Source organism: Herpailurus yagouaroundi, unplaced genomic scaffold (genome assembly GCF_014898765.1).
Source record: "Herpailurus yagouaroundi ecotype Mexico unplaced genomic scaffold, PumYag 139, whole genome shotgun sequence".
Taxonomy (NCBI): Eukaryota; Metazoa; Chordata; class Mammalia; order Carnivora; family Felidae; genus Herpailurus; species Herpailurus yagouaroundi.
The window spans coordinates 42,719,630-42,737,094 of NW_024412394.1; the positions used below are offsets into that span (position 1 = coordinate 42,719,630).

The 17,465-nt window shown below is 38.0% G+C and overlaps 1 pseudogene; it reads right to left on the reverse strand.

The window, feature by feature from the left end:
* Positions 1-816: 816 nt before the first annotated feature.
* Positions 817-8,846, reverse strand: LOC121030056 (proto-oncogene serine/threonine-protein kinase mos-like; annotated as a pseudogene).
* Positions 8,847-17,465: the final 8,619 nt, after the last annotated feature.

Consider the following 17,465-nt stretch of genomic DNA (forward strand, 5'->3'; position numbering starts at 1 on the left):
ATGGTTTTACTCTCTTTTCTCATCCCTTTTTGTGAGAATGTGGAATTTTGGAGGGCCCTGAATGCATTTATTTAATCTAGATAGGTTTTGGATCCCTGACATTTTCATGCTTTTTGAATAATAGGGTTTTCAAACCATTTAGGCCACTCTAAGGGGTGTGTGTTAGGGGCATAACACACATAAATATATAAGGTGAATAGAAATTTGTGGTTCAGAGGTATTTTTTTAAGATTTTTTAAGACCATTTTTACTTTAGGTTCAAGATGATGCATTCATTTTTTTTGGATTATTATTAGATTTTTATTTCTTTTTGCTCCAAGAGAAGCCAGCATAATAACAAAGCTATAACAAAGACAGTATACCTGTTGTATACTGAGTGACTGCTATGGGCCAGGTGCTGTCCTGAGCACTTGACATGTCCTCACAGGGTAGCTGTGAGAGTGATCGTGCACCTGGGCACAGAGGTTCTCTGTGAAATTCAGCTCACACACAGCCAAGTTCCAATGCCACGTTGTAAGCCCACTCAGTCTGTCTTCCACCCTCATTATCTGATGAAATAAAAGCCTTGAGATACTTTATAAATCATATCATAGGAATTACATACAAGTTATATATATGGTATAGGCTTCATTTTCTAATTCAATTAAAGGCCACTTAAAAACAATTTTCCCTTGAGGAAGTAGAATCACAAATGATAAAGTTTCCAAGAATTCGGAAATTTTTCTCTACATCTTAGTACCTTATTTTCTAAAAATCTCTCGTATCAATGTTTCTTTCTACATATTCACTTCTTTGAAAATAAATAGAAACAAAGTCAAAAGCTTATCTTGATACAGTTTAGAGTCAGCCAAATTCAGCTTTTAATTAAAAACAATTTTTTTAAGTAGGTTTCACACTCCGCATGGAGCTTGAACTTGCAAACCTGAGATCAAGAGTTACACACTCTATCGACTGAACGAGCCGGGAACCCCCAAATTTAGTTTTTGAAGAGTTAAAGTCAACCATAAGTGCCGCACTTGGCTGCTGGAAAGCACTGGCCATCCAGTAGCATTAGATGATCTTCCCAAGCCTTTTCCCAGAGACAGAATCAGTGAAGAGAGGCTGCTGAGAGAGATGGATGAAGATTATAGGCCATCACAGTGTACAGGTCTCCTGAGTGAGGCATCTCCTTGATGGTCACTTGCCAGAGAGTAATGGCAAAGGAACAGATGTCAGCTTTGGTCATTATGGTCTCTCAGGAGCTCTGGTGCTCGTTGGTTGTGTGTGTCATCTAGGTGGTAGGGAGGAGTCTGTGGAAGCACAGGAAGTATTCTAGCTTCTCAGAGCAACCAGTCACCAATTTTATAGGCATCTTGCTTACTGATCAAAATGTTTACCAGCTTCATGTACAAGTGCACAATGCTTTATGAGGAAAGAAAACCAGGCCATTCACACGGCTAGGGAATGCTTATTTCCTGAGATATGTGAAAGTGTACACTTTCCCAAATTTAATTGCTCTCTGGTGCGGGAGTGAGGGCCCCTTCCTCCTCCTCAGGGAAACTGATAGCACCATATATGACTTGGTGTAAACTGACGTTGCCACCAAACTTCATGATCATGGTGTGTGTAGACTGTTAAAGCCCACAGGCCTGTGCTGGCAGCCACAACCTACAAAATATTGCCACATCGGAGCCTTGATATATTGAGCTCAGGCCAGAAGTTCACTGGGATGCCAGTAATACGTTTTTAAATATTTTTTGGATATGTATAGGAAGAAGAGTCCAGGAAGCAGACTGAAAAAGACTGGTGAGAAAGGTAAAAGGAGGAACAAGGGAGAATGTTATTCTAGAGCCAGGAGAAAATACTTAAAAAGGTGGGATAGACCAGGAGCATCAAATACTGCAGGGAGGCCAAGTAAGAGAACAAAACCCGAGGCTTTAAGTTTAGAAACTTGGAAGCCATTGAAATGATCCTCACTAGAATAATCTCAAGGTGTGGTTGAAGTAGTAGCAAGCTGCCAAAGGTTGAGGGATGCTAAAAAAGTACAAACAACTTTTACAGGCAGAGTACTTGAGAAGGAAGGAGTAAGGATAGGTCAAAGGTAGGCTCTTCATTAAATGTGAGAAAGGTGAACATATTTATATGGTGCTGAGGGAGGGATCCAGTTGAGAGGAAGTTGGTGATGCAGGAAAGAGATGAGATCATTGGTAGTATAAAGACCTTAAGTAACAAAGAGCAAATAGGATCTAAGGAACAGAAAAACAGATGGAGGAGTGAGGCTTAGGGAGAAGTTTTCTTCCTTTAGGACATGAGAAAAAGATGGCACAATTATGGCTAAGCATATTTCTATGGAGAAAGGAGGGTGAGAAAGATCTTTCCTGATTGACACTTTTTTTTCCTTTTCTTCCCCCTGTAAACTGTGAGGAATTACCTGCTGAAGGAGAAGGGGTTGGGGATGGGATATGCTGCCTGGAGAGAGTGATGGACATTAGGGACAGCCACTGAAGGGAATAGGAAAGAGGGCTAACCAAAGCGTGACTCAGTGGCCTGGGGAGGTCAGCTGAGGTGACAGGCAGCATGATATTCTTTGTATCTCCAGGAGTCTGGGCACAGGAACAGAGAGCAAGTGATAGGTCTGAGAAGGGTCTTCAATTAGCAGAGCTGGCACAGAGGGAAGTAATTCTGATGAGAAAGTTTTTGAAACAATGTGCCATGAAGTCTTGGCTGGATCAGAAGGAATTCACACAGGGAGGTGTCGGACTGGGGTGGGGGAGTAGATGATGGCCTGTGAGAAAGTAGAGGTGGCCAGAGCATCAGAAACTTCAGTGAGCTTAAAGATCACATGTATCAGAAGCAATGGAGTGAGATTTCTGGAATGAGGAGGGCTGTTATCAGCGGGATATTTAAGTTGTTTCAGGTGATGGTTGTTCAGGATGTGACCCTGGAAACAGGGTAACTGAAGAGGATCAAAGGTACAGGCTGCTAGAAATACGAAGCTTGGAGTTGGGCTGTAACTTAGAAACTAAAATTACATTTTAAATGAATTTTTCATTTATCCAGAACCATGAGGGTTTGTTCCCACAACTCAGCTAAAGTGATGGTGGGATTACTTTGGTGAATATCTTTTGGTAGTTAATTTTGACTTGTGAGGTGTTTTCACTCAGTGATGTTGCTATGCAAAAATGTTCACGGTTGTTCTCAGGAGGGCAGACCAACTGGTGAGATAAATAAATCTAAAAATGCCACTTAATCATGGTGTATGCTTCTTTTAATGCATTGCGAATGTGGTTTGCTAGTATTTTGTTGAGGTTTTTTGCATCTATGTTTATCAAGGATATTGGCCTTTCTCTACTCTCTCTTTTCTTCCCTTCTTTCTTTTCCTTCCTGCTTCCCTCTCCCCTCTTCCTTCCTCCCTCCTTTCTTTTTTCTCTTCCCTTTGTTTTATAGATTAAAAGCTTGAAGGAACTGTAAGAGTTCTATCTCCTCAAATGTAGTTGATATACACACACAAACATGCACACTCACATACACAAACTCCTTTTGAAAATTACCATTTAAAAATGAAATCTTGCCATTTGCAACAACATGGATGGTGAACTGGAGGGTATTATGCTAAGCAAAAAAGTCTGGCAGAGAAAGACATATATGATATCACTATATGTGGAATTTAAGAAACAAAACATATGAACACGGGGAAGGGAAGGAAAAATAAGATAAAAACAGAGAGGGAGGCAAACCATAAGAGACTCAAATACAGAGAGCAAACTGAGGGTTGCTGGAGGGAAGGTGGGGGGGGATGGGCTAAAGTGGTGATGGGCATTGAGAGCACCTGTTGGGATGATCACTGGGTGTTATATGTAAGTGATGAATTATAAATTCTACTCCTGAAATCAATACTACACTGTATGTTAACAAACTTGAATTTGAATTAATATAATTTAAAAAAGAAAAAAAATGAATATCTTTAATTCTGCTGTCTAGTCAAACCACAACACTAAAGAGGTTCTCCTTAATTAGCAACTACAAAGATGTTCATGGCTGTACTTGTTAGAGTAGGCTAACTGGTGAACCATATAAACCCCAAACTGTATAATGGGACAAGCAAGAAAGAAGTTCTTGTTCTTGTAAAGTCCTAAAGGGGTTTTCCTTGTTGGTAGCTGGCTCTCTTTCAGGCGATGATTCGGGAACCCAGGTTCTTTTTTTCTGTAGCTCTACCATGTTCAACATGTGGCTTCAAAGGTCTGCTTCAAGCCAGTGGGGGGAAAATGAGTGTGAAGAATTGAATACACATGCAAGACTTTTCCAGGCCTGGAAGTGGCACATAGGACTTTCACTCACATTCTAATGGCCAGAACTCAGTCATATGGGAAAGGGACTCTATGTTTCCAGGAACATGACATGAGGTCGACAAACAATTAGTAGTGTTTTCCACAATGGGATAGCAACTGGATCAATATGGGGAATTTACAGGAAGAACACCTGCTCTCCTGTACCAAGCGTGGTGATATAGGCACACAAGAGACTATTGGCAGAGGAATATATCAGACCTTTAAGTGAACAAGGAAGCAGTGGTTACATTTAAGGAGAAATATATCTACTACATATTCTAATAAAGTCTCCTCATTGTCTAAAATACACCAAAGGAAGTTTTCTTAAATGAACACAATTCAGTTAAACAAAGTTGGCAGATTGACAGATTGAGACGTGGGCAGTAGTGAGTTGAAGGAACTAGGCAAGAAGCCCAGACCAAAGAAGCAAAGTCCAGGCAAAATCCAAGAGTGCCAGGGCACTGCCGGCATGAGAAATCAAATAAGTGAATAGAAATCAAGAAGTCATAGAAACCTTGAACCAAAGTAAAATGGGAGTCACAAAACCTGGACGTGAACACTGGCCTTACAACTTACTAGCTGACATGGGAGAAGACACTCAATGCCTCTGAGTTTGTTTTTTCATTTGTAAACTTGGGGTAATAATATTTATTTCACAAGAATTAACTGGAGAGTCAAATGAGATGCTGTGTGCTAAAGCTCATATGGCCTGGCAAAAGGACAAGAGAGCTAATTTTAAATCTATTTCTGTTTTTGTAAGCTTAGGGTTTTGAGATTTGGAACCTGTTGTATGCATAAGTTAAGTCTCTAGTCATGAATCAAAAGAAGGAGGTGAAGAACTACCTAGTGTAAAGGACTATCTTTTGGACTGGGGAAACTGCAGATTCAGGTTCCTTTATAAAAGTCCTTCCTTCTGGGGCTCCTTGGTGGCTCATTCAGTTGAGTGTCCATCTCTTGATTTTTGGGTCAGTTCATGATCTCATGGTTTGGTTCATGAGTTCAAGCCCTGCATTGGGCTCTGGGCTATGACTGTGCAGAGCCTGCTTGGAATTCTCCCTCTCTCCCTCCCCCGCCCCCTGCTCCTACCCCCTTTGTGCTCTCTCTCAAAATAAATAAATAAACTTAAAAAATAAAGATAAGTCTTGTCTTCCTGCATGCCTTTCCCCTTCATTCACTTTCAGTCTGCTTTTCTTCCCCCTTTTCTTTTTCTTTTCTTTCCTTCCTTCTTTCTTTCCCTTTTTTCCTTTTTTTTAAAAAAGTTTTTTTAATGTTTATTCATTCTTTTTTAAATTTTTAAAAATGTTTTATTTATTTTTGAGACAAAGAGAGACAGAGCATGAGCAGGGGAGAAGCAGAGAGTGAGTGAGACACAGAATCCAAAGCAGGCTCCAGGCTCTGAGCTGTCAGCACAGAGCCTGAGGTGGGGCTCAAACCCATGGACCATGAGATCCTGACCCGAGCTGAAGTCAGATGCTTAACCGACTGAGCCACCTGGGTGCCCCTCTTTTTTTTTCTTCCCCCTCCATCAGGTTGCTTTGTTAGATGAGCCTGGCCATTAAGGAGGGTATAACTAATTTATAAAGGTTCTAAACAGGAGCTTGCTAAAGGTTGGGGTTTAAGGATTGATCAATAGTAGAAACAGAAAGAATGCATCGTTGACAAATGTGTTATTTGGTGGAATTCTTTGGGGGGGAAAATGCATAGTAGGTACTCTAAAGATAATTCCCTTTGACCTGCATTAATTCTTCAGAAGATCCATCTAAAGGAAATAATAATAAATATAAGGTCTTATCAGCAAAGATGTTCATCATAGTTTTACTTTAAGTGGTTAAAAATTTGAAACAGGCTAATTGCTCAACATTAGACAAATGATAAATAACTATATTATATTCACAAAGTAAAGCATTTAACTGTTAAAAATTGTGTTTATAAACAATTGTGTTTATAATTGTGTTTCAGTAATGTGGAGTATCACGATAATAGCAAATGAAATAAATAGACTACTAAGTGATCACAACAGAGTCAAAATTACAGGCAGGAAAAGCTTACAAGGAAATATATCACAATGGCAATGGTTGTTGGCATGGTAAAAACAAGTACTTCCCGCCCCCCACCACTTCTTTCTACTTTTCTGCAGTCTATAATTTATAATACATCTGTATTATTTTTACATAAGAAAATATGTCACTTTTCTTTTTTAAAGAAGTGTTGATACTAACTTGCTTCATTTAGCCTAGTGCTACTGAAGAAAAAGCTGGTGTAATTAACAGCAAAACAAGTTCACTTCATGCATCATGATGTGAATAATGCTGTTCAAAAGTAACTAGAAATACCTATATAGATATACAGGTACCCCATGTGAATATATAATATAGGTATTAACATTATTCATTTCCTCTCTTCATAAGTCATGGTTTTGCTTTACAATATTTACTTGGTAAGAACAAAATGTAAATTTTTGGTGCAAAATTTTTACTCTTTGTCATTATGACAGCACAGATTCCATGATCTGACTTATTGCATTTGCATGAATCATAAAGACTGTTGGAGTCAGTTAGAGTGAGAGTAAACTTTGATAGGATTTGGTGAATCTTCTTAAATCTAGCCACCGATATCCATGGAAGTTGTACCTCCTTTGTAGAGAATGGTAATGAGGACTACAAGCAATGAAAATATTTGGATAATCACCTGTAGACATTGACAAACATTATCAAACATCATCACACCTCAGATGTTCTGGGGAGTGGCTGGACCTATTGCAAGCCACATGAGAGATGAAAGAAATTTAATGTAGCCTTGTTCAAATGCCTATTTCCTTAGAAAATATTGATTTAAAGTGATGCTCTCCCAAGCTCTAGATTTAAATGCATTTGAGTAGTCACTGCTAGCCAAGAAGAGATGAATAGACTATCAGGCAAGCAGGCCATCAGAAGCTGGCCCAGAAAGTCAAAAGAATCATATAGTATTATAAGATATTACTAAAGGGATAGGGAAAGATGACCAAAGAAAAGCAAAATATTATTTTCTTTTTCAACCCAAAATAAGATTTTGTAAACCATAAAGAGTGGATGTGGAGGGTTCCTATCTTAATATTTATAGCTTTATTTGGATTCACTGAAAGGTGTGCCACCTCCTACAACCTGGTAAGATTGCATTCAATATTAAAATTACAGTACAGTAAACCATAAAGTTTACACATGAGACTGAAAATGACAGATTTAGAATGGGTAAGGAAAATAAACCACAGCTGACAGGGGAAAAACATGACCTGAATCTGAATTTCCTGCCTATGCAAATGAAGTGTACTCTGAGACCAGGGAGCATCATGGTCTGTTTATGATAATAGGAATTTGCAGGTGCCTGGCTTCAGGTGAACGTCTCTGATATTTGGCATCAATATTAGTACAGGCACAAAGCTGTATTTTACTTCCTTGCGGAGCTTTCATGATGAAATTGAAGATATTGATTTGTGATCACCACACTATAGATCAATCTAAACACATGGATTTTGTGCTTTGTTTTATTTAAAGGACCTGGATCAGAGATTTCTATTTCACTTTATGTTCAAAACCTCAAGTCGGTGTTTCTCAAACTCTAAGGTACATAAGAATCCCTTGGGGTTCTTATTCAAAATGCAGATTCAGGAATAAGCAAAAGGAATCTTTTATGAAGGAAGTGAGAATAGTGGTAGTGGTTATCTTTGCAGAGGTAATGACTAAGAGGGGCATGAGGGAAATTTCTAGGATATTTCAAATGCAGTACATGTGTAAAGTATACTGAACACTGCGCTTAGGAATTGTATGCCTTAATAAATTTGTGTTATTCTGCAGTTATTATTTTTATAAAACAAAAATAATAAAACTTAAAAATGAAGATTCTGGGTTATGCTGCAGGAAAAAAAGTACCTTAAGGATAGACTCATTGTAATAAGGCTGGGCCCATTGTTGGTTAGAGTCAACTTGTTAAGCAAACATCAGACATGAGTAACAGAAAATGCAGACACATTTTAACTGAGAGAACACCACTGGGAGCAACCCTACCTCACACCAGTTTTTTAGCAAGCAAAATTTCAGCTGCTGCTTTCTATAGTAACTCAGAAACCATCATTTCCTACAGGCATCCAAATTAGTCGAATCTTGAAGGTTTTGTCTTTGTATAGCAAGGGGAATGATAATTGAGTCATAATTCTTAGAACTGCATAATTACTGTGCTTGGGAACTGGCTTTTTATGATTACTTTTAACTCTCTTGTCCCTTACCTTTTTAAGGCCTGCAGCAAAACAGAACCAGCTTTTATTCACATGCAGACTGAAAGCATCTATCAGGTCAGACTTAATCTCAGCAAAATGGGAGTATTTTCCCACCAACTGTCACTTTCCCCCATCTTCTCGCGTGGTTTATGGGACTCTTCAGTGGGCCAGTCACTCCAGAATTCTATTCCTTGCAGATATGAGCTTATGGTCAGTCCCCAGAGGATATAGTTTGGGTAATTCTTGCTGGCAGCATTCTCTTCAAGTCTGTCACACGTCTTATTGCCCATCTGCGGAATAAACTTCTGGAGGAAACCCATGAAAATACTGCAAATGACAAATGGAACATTCTCCAAAGCTAAATGAAAAACTCATGAATCATACTGCCATGGTGCTGAGTTATACATGGTGGAGATCATGTAACGTATCAGGTCTACCTTGATAAATTCCTCTTGTTAACTAACCATGACACCTCTAGCAATGAACAGGGAAGTTAAAGGAGAAAGAGCGACCCCAGGAATAATTCTTTCATTTCCCCCAGATATAAACTCTTTTGTCTTCAGATGTTAAACAGTTGCTAATTTCTTCCAGTCTTTAACATGGTTTGGTTTCTAGTCATTAAACAAAAAGAGAAGATGCCAGTTGATATAAAAATCCCTCTGCACACAATGAGTACACACATTTCTGAGCAAACTACAACCAGACTTCAGATGCCTGAGAAAGAGCATGGGCTGAATTGAGTCTCGGAGAACTAATCAGTTTTCAGTTGTCCAGCCAAGCTCATGTTGGTCTATTTGTTTGCATATTCCTTGCCCAAACAGCAACATCAAAGTAACAAGGAGATGCCAGAAACTAGCACTACTTTAAAAAAAGACACTGTCTTTAATTCGCTCATTTATTCAACAAATATTATGGGATACCTATCATTTGCCAGATATTGTTCTAGGCACTTGGGATACAACAATGAGCAAGAGACCTTTCTTCACAAAGGGAATTGTCCTCTCATATCACATGAAATGTCTTATGATTCAAAATGAGAAAATTATAGTAATGATGAAATGGGTGAAATAATACATAGTAAAATAAATATGTTTTAATGGGAGAGGGAATATGGCTAGAAAAATATTTTCCTCAAGCTCTAAAATAAATCTTTCTCCCAAACAAATAAAATTAAAGAAATCTTAGGTATGTCAACCTTTGTTTTAATTTTTATTGTGAATATTGTACTCAGAATAAAATGGAAATGACTTCTAAACACATGAGAATAGATAAATATGGGTGTAGATATATGGTATATAACTCCCTATAGGTTTCTCCAGTCCTTCACAAAGGATACTTGTTGAACTTTCTCAAATCCATTAGGTAAACCAACAAAAAATGAAAAACTAGAGGCTCTTTCCTTCCTGCCACCTACAAAATCAGCTCAGAGTCCCTTAGATGAGGCAGAATTCTTTTTTTTTTTAAACTTATTTTCCCATTAGTAAGTCTAAATCCCTCTCCTTTGGGACCAAATATATTTTTATAACATTTATTGTGTAAGCATGAATGTAACCAGTGACTTTTTGGGGCTTTTAAATTAATTAAACTGAAATAAATTTTAAAAATTCAATTTCTCAATTATCTATCTACATTTCAAATGCTCAATATCCACATATGGCAAGTGGCTACCATAGATATAGAACATTTCCACCATCACAGAAAGTTCTATTCTAGTGCTATTCTAGGGAGTTAGATCTCCCTCTACTTTGCCTGTTTAGAGAGAGAAATTGGAATTAGCTACTTAAATCTCATTCATTAACATCAGTTTGATGTTTAGTATCAGGACACATGTGGGGTAGTCTTTGGGGGATTTTCAGTGCTAGTGGAAGAAAGGCGTTGAGTGAATCCTAATGAGTTATTAGTTCATGATATGTTGCTACCAATGTTACCTCTCAAATGTAATACCTCAGGGGTGGGCACCATAGAAGATCATCTGACTGAGTCCACCTGGAACTATTCTCTTGTTCCTAAGTGGCTTAGACAAAGAGATATATACATAGGGCCACAGAAGTGTGGTAGCAACAAAAGTCATCACTTTCCTAAATTCAAGAAGCATGGACCGTTACCCAAAACCTGAGTCACCCCATGCCACATGCATCTCAACATCTGCTGTGGGAAGATTTATAAGGAAGCTTGGCAAATCTGTTGAACACAAACACCGCTGAATCAGAGAATAAAGTCATTTGAAGCTTAATTAAGCCAAAGGAGTATTTAAATGTACTAATAAAGAAGCTAATGAAGGATGCCTTTGGATCCTAACCAAACTACAACAGAACATTCAAAACAGCACCATATTTACCTTGAAACTAAATGGTTGATATGAAATTTATTGCCAAATTGGTTTCCATACAACACCCAGTGCTCATCCCAACAGGTGCCCTCCTCAATGCCCATCACCCACTTTCCCCTCCCTTCCACCCCCCATCAACCCTCAGTTTATTCTCAGTTTTTAAATTTTTTTTTTCAACGTTTATTTATTTTTGGGACAGAGAGAGACAGAGCATGAACGGGGGAGGGGCAGAGAGAGAGGGAGACCCAGAATCGGAAACAGGCTCCAGGCTCCGAGCCATCAGCCCAGAGCCCGACGCGGGGCTCGAACTCACGGACCGCGAGATCGTGACCTGGCTGAAGTCGGACGCTTAACCGACTGCGCCACCCAGGCGCCCCTATTCTCAGTTTTTAAGAGTCTCTTATGGTTTGGCTCTCTCCCTGTCTAACTTTTTTTCCTTTCCCTCCCCATTTAAAATTAATTAATTAATTAATTAATGATTGAGCATAATCAATATTGTTAAGCTGAATTAAATTTGCAACATTTTAATCTACGATTCTAAAATACAAAGAAGGCATCTTTGTGAAATGCTTAGTTTCTAAGAAGCATGCAATGCCAATAATAATGATTCAATGACTTGTTCTATCTTCTTTGCCTTAAATCCTATATCACAATTGCTTGCTCCCCTAAGAAGAAGCAATAGTTTTGCTCTTAAAGTCATTTTCCCAGTTATACCTTTCTGGTTAACCTAGTGTTTCTTCACACATAAATATTCATGATAACTCCTTAGTAACTATTTTTTTTATTTGCTATTACTAAAATACACCCAATAGTCTTGCAAGTCATGGGTATTAAGGACCTAATCATACCCTATAGAATGCCACAGTTGGAAGGGACATTGGGAAAAATCTGGTATTTCTGATCACTAGTCCATTAGTTTTTCAATCATGTCATGTTACAGAAAGTTTATGACACCAATAATAACTATCATTTATTGAACGTTTACTATGTTCCATGCACTTTACCAAGGACTTTATTTGAATTACCTCTTAAATCTTTTCCACAACTCAGGGCACGTGTATGGCTCAGTCAGTTGAGCTTTTGACTTCAGCTCAGGTAAGGTCTCACGGTTTATGAGTTTGAGCCCTGTGTTCATCTTGCTGCTGTCATTGTAGAGCCTGCTCTGATCCTTTGCCTCTCCCCTGCTTACACTTTCTCCCTATCTACCTCTTTCTCCCTCTCTCTCTCAAAAATGGATAAACATTAAAAAAACGGAATTATTTTGGGGAGCTTGGGTGGCTCAGTCGGTTAAACATCCGACTTCAACTCAGGTCATGATCTTGAGGTTAGTGAGTTTGAGCTCCTTGTAGGGCTCTGTGCTGACAACATGGAGCCTAGAACCTGCTTTGGATTCTGTGTCTCCCTCTCTCTGCCCCTCCCTGGCTCATTCTCTCTCTCTCTCTCTCTCTCTCTTTCAAAATAAATAAATATTAAAAAAAATCTTTTCAGAGTGCATGGGTGGCTCAGTCAATTAAGAGTCCAACTTCAGCTCAGGTCATGATCTCACAGTTCATGGGTTCAAACCCTGCATTGGGCTCTGTGCTGACAGCTCAGAGCCTGGAGCCTCCTTCAGATTCTGTGTCTCCCTCTGTCTCTGCCCCTCCCCTGTTTGCAGTGTGCCTCTCTCTCTCTCTCTCAAAAATAAACATTAAAAAAAAAATAAGAAGAAAAAATCTTTTCCACATCTCTTCAGTTAATGCTTTAATTAACCTCATTTTGAAGGGAGGAAACAGAAACTTAGAGGAGTAAGTAACTTGTCCGAAGCCACACACCTGGTAAGTATCTAAGCCACGATTCAAACCCAAGTTAGGTCCCAGAGCACTCAGCCACCAAACTGCATCATATCTGAGCATCCAGCTCCCAGCTCTAGCAAGATGGAGACAAATGTACACATGTCTAGTAAGAGCAAAATACCATTTTAATCATTAATTAAAATGCTCTTCAAGGAAAGAACAGAACCAACAGGCAGAGGCTGGTTGCCACAGGCATTCTTTGTATTTCAAAGGTAAGGTGAATGATGTTAGTAGAACAAATACAGACGGCAATGATAGGAATTTTAATTCATATCAAATAATGGTTGTGTACTTTATTCTATTTTCATCAAAACCAGAATGCAATGTTGACCTCAAAGGTAGGTAATAGGAATACATCTGTGACTTGTTTTCCTATCTAGGAAAAATTATTCTGTGGTTTGTTTGTTTGTTTATTTATTTATTTATTTATTTATTTATTTAACAAAAAGCAGTCTGAGGGGAAAATGTGACCAAAAAATGCCAACAAATCTGAGAAAATTGACACGAAGTAAATGGGGCAAAGGATTTTCCATGTTTTTGAGATTTATTCCTTAAAATATCCACTTATGTAATTTTCAGTTTGAACAAGTTCACTGAATGACCAGTCTGGTGAATAGTCCTCAACAAATTCTCATACAATTAAGTATATTTTGTTTTTAATTATGTGCTATATGTAACTATGTAACACATAATTCCTACTTATCAATATCTGAGTGAGAAAGTACACAGAAGAGATACATGAAGCCGTAAGAATGGAATGGTGAGCAAGGAACTGAAATTGTTTACTGAATATGTGTACTTGTCATTGATCCTTACTCTGAGTGTTATGACCAGGGACATCTAATAAATGTAAACAGAGACCTATGCTGACTTCTTAACAGAGGATTTGACATATAATATTTTTTCTTTGATAAACTTTTCAATTTGTGTTAATAACATACACATAGCTAAAAATTCAAATAGCCTCAATATCCTTGTAATAACAAAATAATAATCTTAGGTCCCATGTCTTCCTTACTTCCCATCTCAGCTTCCCAGGGGCAACTATTGTTACTCTTTTATTAGCTTCTCCTGGTAGTTTTTCCCAAACCTCCAGTTAATATGCTCTCAGGCTGCTCCTTGATCTATCCATTCTAGACATCATGTACTAACTTCTTTATTGTGTCAGATGAGGGTATCGTTCCTACACACAGATGCCTCTCTTGCTACTATCCTCACAAAACAATCATATCATAGTTTTTAAATTAAGTTGATAATATATACATTATTTACTGGAAGGCTAAGAAGTATACACCAATTACATTTACTTTCTTTTACAACTTTTTTTTTTCCCTTGGGTCTCTGTTGTTTTCCTCTCCTGCATATTTTTCCATTTTCATGTGTTCAGATTTCAAGTGAGACATTATAACAGATTGTCTTGAGTCCCTACTTTTTGTTGCCAGAGCTTCCTTTCCTCCTGCTCTAAGTTGGACTGGATATGCTGCTGGCCTGATACGCAGTTGTGTTCTTGGGACTTCGTATTTTGGATTTGCTTTTTCCTCTATTCTGGCTTTTTCTTTTTCCAAGTTTATGTCCTTGTTTAGTTGGACACATCTTCCAATAACTTCCTAAGAACGAGTACGTGGGAGGTTAAGTTTTGAGTCCTTGCATGACTGTGTTAAAAAAAAAAGAATTCATGAGTGACTGAGTACAGAGTTTTAAGATAAAAACATTTTTTTTTTCTCAAAAGCTTGAGCTTCTAGCAATGCTAGTGAGAAGTTCACTGCTATTTGGATTTTCACTTCTTGGAAAGTGATGTGTGTTTTTCTCTCTAGAGATATTTAGATCATCTCTTCATTCTAGAATTTATGAAATTTCTAATTTCATAAATTTTGAATTTCCTAATTCCTTGGTGTGGGTGTCTGCCCATTTGAGAACTGAAAAATCAGTGGGACCTTTAAATCTGGACACTCATGTTGTCCTTGACTCTGGAAAATTTTTGTCTGTTTATTCCTTGATTATTTCTTCCTCTTTGGACCTCCTAGATTGATATTTGATCTTTTAGCATTTCTTTCTCAGTCTGTCTCTGTTTTGTTCTCATTATGGGAGATTTTCTAGACATTATCTCTCAGGCTGCCTATTGAATTTAATATTTTGCCAATCTCATTTTTAATTCTCAAGAACTCTTTCTTGTTCCTGATTGTTCCTTTTTTACGTGTGCTGATTTTGTTCTATGGATTCAATATCTTCTCCAATATCTCAAAAGATGCTAATTAGAGTGTTTTCCTTTATTTTTAAACTTCTTTTATGTTCTACGAACTGGCTTTGTTTTCTCCTAGATCTTTTCATTTCTGTCTTTACCTACCTTGTTTGTTTGTTTTCCCTGCCGTTCACCTTGGGGGATTTTTCACTCCTCATATTTTTAGTTGACTCCTCATATTTAAGAATGAGTCACTAAAAACTGATTTGGCTTGTTGACAGCTAGGCATTGCTTTAGGTGAATCAGAGAGCCCCCTTTCAATTGAGGATGCTATCATGTTCTGCCTCTGGAACCATTCAGCTCCTCCAAATAAAAAACATCCAGTTTTCTGCTTGGGAGCTCCATTTCTGCTTATAGATGATCTCTGTTTCAGAATGATTTGCCCAATTTTTCAAATACATACTTTTAATTGACCCTGTTATTTCCAGTCCTAAGCTTCACTTACACTCTCACTTCACTCCACTCTCGAGCCTTTTCCAAGTCCTAGGAGGAAACTGTGCTCCTTCCTAGTCATTTTCTTCTAAATTCAGTAAGGTTTCAGCTTCCTCTGCCCTGTTTCATGAGCAACCATGACTCCTTCTCCTTTTGTTCTCCACAAACCCATTGACATCCCTGGTTCGTGAATAATGGTGACTCTACAATTCTTTTTATCACCGTAGCTTTCTAGAGACTTTTTTCCTTTACTGACATTTTAATAAAGTTTCCGGAGAGAGAGGACACAATTGTGTGTGCTCAGCCCACCATCTTTAATGGTCAGTCGGGGTAATGTTTTCCAGTGATAATTATTGTACTATTTTATGTTTTGTGCTATTTTAAAGAGTCAGTCTATTTCAAAATTTTTACCCCATATTTTAGCTAAAAGTTTTCTTTTATAAGGCTAGATTGGAAATATCCCAGGCCTTAAAGTCAAACAGACCAATATTAGATTCCTGGTTTTGCTATTTATTAGTCATATAACATTGGAAAAGTCATTTAATCTCTTTGAGCTTCAGCCTTATGTTAAGTATAATAGTATTTATCTTGAAGACCTCTTGTGAGAATTAAATGAAATAAGGCATATAAAAAACAAAGAACAGTGCCTGGCACATAGTAGGAACTCACTGTCTTTGCTATGTTTACAGTGAGTTGTCTGCTACTGTGAACAAATTATTTGAACTCAAATCTCAAATACTCAGACCCCTTGGATTAGATACCACCTTTTCAGGGAAACCTCCCTGATTTGAGATTGAGTTAGAGGTGACTTCTTTGTGTTCTTGCAGCACTAGGTTCATTACCTAGTATAGTACCTGCCACTCTGGAGTGGACTTGCTTGTTTAATGATCTGTCTTCTCTATAAGACTGTAAATTCCACAAGAACAGGGATGTGGTCTGGATTATTCACCTGTATTTGCAATGCCTACCACCATGCTTGTACACAGAATTGGTGCTCAATGAATACTTGTTGAATAAATGAATAATACCATCCCACTTTTAAAAAGCTAGCTATATTCAAAGATTTAAAAAAATATAAAATGTATTCTATGCTTGAATTTTCTCCTTTTTTAAAAGTCATTGATATTTTTAAAATTTATTTACTTATTTTGAGAGAGAGAAAGAGAGCACCAACAGTGGAGGGGCAGAGAAATGAGAGAGAGAGAGAGACAGAGAGAGACAGAGAGAGGAATATCCCAAGCAGGTTCCGTACTGTCAGTGCAGGGCCTGATACAGAGCTCGAACTCATGAACTGTGAGATGATGACCTGAGCCAAAATCAAGAGTCAGATACTTAATTGACTGAGCCACCCAGGCACCCCTTGAATTTTTTTCTGTAAGGATACAAGATGACTTTTCTTATTATTTAGAAAGATAATGGATTAATTATCTATTGTTAAGCAAACAATATCCACAAACTTATAAATACTGTATAACAAACCAGGACTCCCTGTGAAAACCAAATCCAATTAAAACAATCAACCCTTTGTTTCCATCCTACCCCACACTGCCCTCCCCACAATGGAGCACTGCAGCTTTGTAGTTAAAGGAAATTCAACAACTCATTTAAAAGTTGGTGTTGGTTTTGATTTTGTTACTGCTTCAAAGTCAAGCTTCTACTTAATTGCTCTGAAATCTAAATAATTCCTCAGTCAAAAGAATAGAAAAAAAAAAAAACCCAGAAAAAAAAACAGTCTCTGGATGGTTTCAATTTGGTGGCAATGCTAGAGGCTATAAATAGAATCAACAAATGTGTTTCATTTTTCCTTCTGGAATGCTTTCTTCCTTACCCCCACCATTTGGATACAGCTTCCATCACCAGGCAAAGAGATACAGCCTTAGCAAAAGTGATCTATTAGGAATGTAACCTGCCTGTTTAACTTACTTATTGGATTGTCCTGAATATTCCCTTCTGTTCCAGGAGTAATTAGGAGAAATGGTGTCCCTTTGCTGTTCCTCTCTCTGAGGAAGGATAGAAGACCCTGGGGTTCTGAGTTAAGTACCCAGAAGATGTACAGTCTCAGATGATCAATCTATCT